This window comes from Tursiops truncatus, chromosome 14 (assembly GCF_011762595.2).
Source record: "Tursiops truncatus isolate mTurTru1 chromosome 14, mTurTru1.mat.Y, whole genome shotgun sequence".
NCBI lineage: Eukaryota > Metazoa > Chordata > Mammalia > Artiodactyla > Delphinidae > Tursiops > Tursiops truncatus.
Genome location: NC_047047.1, coordinates 1,918,821 through 1,924,820, shown reverse-complemented (window position 1 = coordinate 1,924,820; position 6,000 = coordinate 1,918,821). Strand labels below are relative to the sequence as shown.

Below are 6,000 nucleotides of genomic sequence, written 5' to 3'. Positions count from 1 at the left end.
AAAGGTAGCTGTGTTACATAATCGAACAGACAACCGCATTTCAGGAAATAGCACAAATGCCACGTGCTTCGGAAAACTGCATGGGATAAAGACCGAGAAAGAGACATTGGGTTTTAGATAATGTCCTTGGTGACTTTACAAAGAATCAGAGAAGGGGCTTCCCTGGTGGCGCAGTGGTTGAGAGTCCGCCTGCCGATGCAGGGGACGCAGGTTCGTGCCCCGGTCCGGGAAGATCCCACATGCCGCGGAGCGGCTGGGCCCGTGAGCCACGGCCGCTGAGCCTGCGCGTCCGGAGCCTGTGCTCCGCAACGGGAGAGGCCACAGCAGTGAGAGGCCCGCGTACCACAAAAAAAAAAAAAAAAAAAAAAGAATCAGAGAAGGATGAGGACTTCAACTCCTGATTCAGCGAAGGTTACAAAACAGACAAGCAGTAAAAAATTGGGTCAATGTTGTTATACCCATTTTGAGTAAACTAATTTAAAATTGGGCCAGACCACTTACTATAATTCTGCTTTCCTTATTAGGAAGACAAGGTTTTCACAAAACAATAGACTGAGGAAGCTTCTTTCTCAACACCATGGAGCAGATGGCTGTCCAACTCCCTGACTTTGGACCCATCCTGGCTCAGTGCACTGTATCCCCTCCAGCCACTGACCACTGACTGCTTCCTACTGCCAGGAAGCATGCCGGGGACTTACAGGGGAGCGAGGTAAATATTATCTCCCCATTTGATAGATTTTAGATAGGTTCAGAAACACTTGTTCCGGAGTTGAAGAAGCAGAGAGTCAACCACTCAACTGCGACTTCAAAGTTATACGGGCTCCAAGGACCCTCCTTGGGTACTTCTGTTGGGGAACAAGGAAGGGGATGAGCCGTTCGTTCAGTGACAACGCCTTGTCACCTTGGGTAAACTATTATTGCTTTAATATAATGAGAAACCAGGAGCCTAAGAAGGAAACTCATTAACATGGATCGGGGCTATTCCACCAGGAAATCAGAATTATTTGAATACTAGGATTTCCTTTTGGGAAGCCATATGGGGAGGGGATTGATGACAGACATCTGGATACCTGTGCCTGTTTAAGGAACCTTGCGTCTTTCCCCCTCCTCTGGGGTTACAGGTAAGCATGTGGCCAGGTGACGGGAGGGTCCCACTACCAGTGACAACTCCTTCCGGGGCCCACATTCCTACAGCTCCTTCCAGGATTCTGCCCGGTGGGCGGGCTCGAGCTGGACACGAGGGAACTCAGGCACACACTTTGGGTTTCCTCCCCTGCTTTTAAGAAGTGCTTCCGACGATAACAGAGAGTCAAAAAGTGTCTGGTTGGGAAAGTAAATAGATACAAGGCAAATAAATAAAAATGCCCAGAAGCAGTTACAGAGAGGAAGTGACATTTTTCTGTAAGTCACTTTTCTGATGGACCGCAGGCCTGCCTCGCCGAGGGTGCCAGGCGAAGGCTTCCGGGAGGGGGGCGGTGGCCGAGCCCCAGGGCGTCCCGATAAGAAAATCAAACAAAAAGACGATGGAAAGACCACCCGCCGGTCCTTCGATACCGAAGTTGCTGCCTCGCTCGCCTCTCCCGTCCTCCTATTCGCTCCGCCAGCGCGCAGGGTCGGAGCGGGGCCTCCCCTCCCCTCCCCTCCGCGCCCCGCTCGGCTCCGCGCAGGGTCCCCCGGGCCGGGCTGCGCCCCCGGCCGAGCCGCGAGCCGCGAACCCCGCGCCGGTCCCAGCGCCGCCCGAGCCCGGCCGCCGTGCGCGCCCAGGTGGGTCCCGGGCGGCGGGCGCGCGGGCCTGGGCGGCCCCGGCGGCGTCACGGGGCGGAGCGGAGGAGGCGGAGGAGGAAGGGCGCGCGGCGGGCGCTGCCGGGAGGGGCGGGGGCGCCGCGGCGGGAGCGGAGGCCGGAGCAGAGCGGGCCGGCGGGCGCGGGGCTCGGCGGCGGGGGTCGGCCGGGCCCGCGGGGTCCGCCCGGGCCTGAGCGTCCGCCGAGCGGCGGGAGGAGCGAGGGGCGCAGACAAAGAGCGGCGCCTGGGCGGGCGCAGCGCGGCCGCCGCCCGGGACCCGCGCCGCTGCCCCGGCCTCGGCGGGCGGCGCGCGAGGTAAGCGGGGCCGGGGTGGGGACCGGGACCGGGGCCGGGGCCGGGGCCGGGGCCGGGGCGGGGGCCGCCAACTTGGGCCGCTCTCGGAGTTGCGGCGCCGCGGGGCTGGCGGGGCGGGGCGCGCCGGGGCCGGGGGCCGGGTGCCCTCGCGGCCTGGCCCCGCGGCCGCCGGCATCTCCGGCTCGTCCCCTCCCTGGGCCGGGCGGGCTGGGCGGGCCTGCGCGGCGGTCCCGGGAATGGGCCCGCGCGGGGGCGCGGCGCGGGGGCCGGGCGCGCCCCCGGGGAGGACCGCGCGGATCGCAGGCTCCGCTCAGGACGCGGGAGGCGAGCGCGGCCCCCGGAACTTCTGTGGGTCGCGACTGTTTGCGAACCCTTGCGGAGCTGCTGTCACTTGGCGTACGGGAGGCTCTCCGGGCCGGGGCGCTTTGTGCCGGGGCCGGGCTCCGCATCTTGCCCGAGATCACCGGCCCCGGAAACAAAGTTTCTCACGATCGCGCTGCCCTGGGCTTATTCTGGGCGATCGAACCACCCAGAGGTTCTGGAAGAATTCGGTGTGTGACTTGAGGGCGTAGACGGTAACTCCCCTGGTGAGCGCAGTCGGCGTGGAGTGTGCGGGGGGTGTGATCGCAAAACGCTTTCGTTTGTGGACCGTGGAGATCGCCCTGGAAGGGCTGCGCGGGTGCCCGGGGGTTCCGGACTCACTGGCGTCTCTACAGCGCTGGGGACAAAGCAGGAGCGGGCGCGGGTCGGCCTCTGGCACCCAGGACAGGTCAGGTCGGCAGTGTCCCCCGTATTTGGCTTTGTTTATTTTGCCAACAGGTTTAAGGCTGAACCTGGCAAGTTTGCGTCTGCACAACGGGATGAGCAGGCCGCAGCGCTGGGCCCGCGCAGGCCCACCCCTTCCTTTGACCCCAAAGAAACCGCACCCCGAGAGGCCACCGGGTGTGGCTTGCGGGACCCACAGGTAGGGGGGTCCTTACCTGGTCCCGACCCAGTGTGGCTTTCTCCTGGGCTTCGCCAAAGGGATTTTGGTAGGAATGAGAGTTATTCAGGGTGTGTTTCATCCCACTGCATTTGATATCGTAAGCAACAGGACTTAAAACGACTGAAAATGAAATTAATCTGGGCTGAAATTAACTTATCAAAGCAGACCTAAACTTTTCTTCTGAACACTCCCTTAATTCACTTACCCAGGGGCCCTAGATGAACGGGTAAATGAATGACAGGATTCAGGCATGGGTGGTGGGGTCGTATAAAGAGGGTAGCAGCCAGTGAACACGAGCAGGTCGAGTGGGCCTAACCAGGAGACTCAGCTGTCGGTGTAGGCTTTTAGGTGTTTGGAACAGGGGTTTCCCCAGATGTGGGTGTTACCCGTGTTTCTGAATTAGTGACCAGGAGGGAAAATCCTACTGTGATGTTTCTCTCCTCCAGGTTGGTTAGATGTAGTTTTGAAGAAAGTGGCCGGATCTTAGTGGTCCTCTGGCTGCAGCTAGTTGAGGCTGAAATTGGGAACTTAAAGCAGCTGTGAGCTGGTAGTAACCTAGAGGCCTCACCTGGGCCCCGAGCGTCTCAGCTGCTACCTAAGTACTCAGCAGGATTGATTCTGGGCCACGCGATGGCATTGCCATCTGGAGGATAGGCTGACCCGTCCCCTTCGCTCCGCATTTAAGGTGGGGCCTGATGAAGGTGATCGCAACTAGCTGTGCTCATTTGTCAGGCTTTGAGGTTTTCTTTATTACGTGCCCTGTACTTCAGTTCTCTTCATCCCTCATCTCTTTGAAGCTGCCACATTTCCCAGCCTCTGTTAAAATATTTGCATTGGGCGATTATTGAGGTTTTCCAACAAACAGATCACATGTACACAGTATTTGAGACGTGCTGTCATCCACTGTAAACATACCTGAAGTCTTCCTTGTGTGTATACAAACTGGATAACCTTTTAAAATACCCTGAAGTCTTCTCCATTGCCCAGAATGACCTGAAGCTTTCTCCTCGGTCACTTCATTAGCATTGGCTGGATGAGGCTGTGTTACACATGTTTCTCCGGGATATGCATGCTTCTCACTGCCCAGAATGGCCTCTCGTGAACCAGGGGAGAGGGCCGGTGAGATGCTTCTCCTATATGAAAAATCAAGCAGAAGATTGCTCGCTAGAACTGCAGGGTAGGGTGGTGGACCATGTTTGGAAATCTAGTAAGCTGACTTTCTTCACAGATGAACTGGAAACTCCCCACGACTCAAATCCGAGGCTTGCAAGATGAGTTTTCCCATCCAGATGAGTTGCAAATGGCCCTTCCAAAATGTTTCTCTTTCCTAAAATGAGTGATGGAAACCCTTTGTGGCCTGTTTTCAAAGGCTAAAAATGACATCGTGCTGATACTGTTAAATGCTTGAGTTAAGACAGTTTAGAAGGAGGTCAGGAGAGCCATTTAACGGTTTCAAAGTATGGAGCTAAAGTAAAGATAGTTTCTTGTTTCTTTAGGCCATTTTAGTAACACAGTTTTAAAAATGAGACTGTTTTTTTCTTTTCCTGCGTTTCACTTTGAATGGATCCCAAAGTGTGTCAATTTCTGAAGGTATAATTAACATTAACCAGTTATAACTCCCTCCCCCAACGCACACACATGCATTTGCCACAGTTGGCCCCGTGGCTTGTGTTCATTCCTTGTACACACGGATGCCCAGAAAATACTGATTGAACACGTGAATATCGAGTTCTGAGCCTGTCAGTCATTAAGGCTCTAGGTTCATAAGGTTTTGCTTCCAGAACGTCCAGGTCCAGACAATGGGAGGATTTGGTCTGGTGGCCTCTCTATTTGGTAAATTCTCTGTCAAACGAGTCATTTATAGTCCTGAAGCTAAAATTAATTTAAAAAAAAAAAAAAGCAAGATGGAAAGCAAACCAGCTACATCACCCCCTGGTGGGATGCCTAAATATTTTACTTTTCAATAGGTTGTCTGTCCAGGTTAACCTGAACTGGAAACTCTGGACAGAGCATTTGTTATCCCGGCCTGGTAAGCTAGCCATGTAGTGTCCTCTTACCTCTTTTTATACCGTTTTTTAATGTTTTTAAGAAAAGAAGCTTCAAGTGCACTCAGAATCGAAATACTGCAATTTCCCCTTTTGAGAGTTTTGGAAAGTGGGATCGTTTTGCTGGTTGGTAGTTAAAGGAAGATCTGAAACGCCCAAGTCAGATAAAAATAACAGGTACTAGTGTTCAGATGGAAGATTATGGCTTACCAATTAGCTTTCCCATCCACCACCATACTTAGTATCGAAATAACATGGTGACGTGGGCTCTGGCCCTGATGTCTGTGTGAGGACCCCGGAGCCCAGAGACAGTGGCGGGGTGACAGAGCCCCCTGGCTGCTCAGCAGGAGGAGACGACCCCCAGACGTGCTGGGCGTGGTAGTCCCTGGGAGGCTGCGGGTCTGCCGCAGGTCCTGATGGGCGGAGCGTGTGGGCCCCTGCCCGGCTGCAGGTGGGAGCAGGGCGGGCAGGTGAGTTCACTCTGGAGGTGACCTCCTGTCCTGATTTTGGTGTCTGAGCCCGTTGGCCTGGACATTCTCTGCGAGTTGAAGGGCGCTTGTCCCCATTCAGTGTGTGCACGCCTGCTCAGGCTGCCCTCACAGATCCCACAGGCTGAGCGTGAAAAAGAAGCTTATTTCTCGCCCTTCTGGAGGCTGTAAAGTGAGGATCCAGGTGCTGGCAGACTCAGTTCTCGGTGAGCCTCTCTTCCTGCTGTGTCCTCACACGCCCTGCATGTGGGGCGTTCTGGCGTCTGTTCCTCTTCCTAGGAGGACACCAGTCCTGTTGGGTTAGGGCCCCACCCCTCTGACCTCATTGAACTTTAGTTGCTGCCAGGGCTCTTTCTGCAGAGGCAGGCACGTCGGGGGTGAGGGC

The 6,000-nt window shown here is 55.9% G+C and overlaps 1 protein-coding gene across 6 annotated transcripts in view; it reads left to right on the top strand.

Annotated features, from left to right (window-relative positions):
* The first annotated feature begins 1,864 nt into the window (after positions 1-1,864).
* NCK2 (NCK adaptor protein 2) overlaps positions 1,865-6,000 on the top strand; it is a 132,397-nt gene continuing 128,261 nt past the window's right edge. For 4 of the 6 annotated variants that reach the window (XM_073790958.1, XM_033838546.2, XM_033838549.2 and 1 more), the window contains exon 1: positions 1,865-2,097. The gene's annotated coding sequence lies outside the window, so the exon portion shown is untranslated. Of the gene's footprint in view, positions 2,098-2,916; positions 3,062-6,000 lie in introns of all 6 variants that reach the window. The other 2 variants (XM_033838544.2, XM_033838543.2) reach the window with 2 other exon arrangements.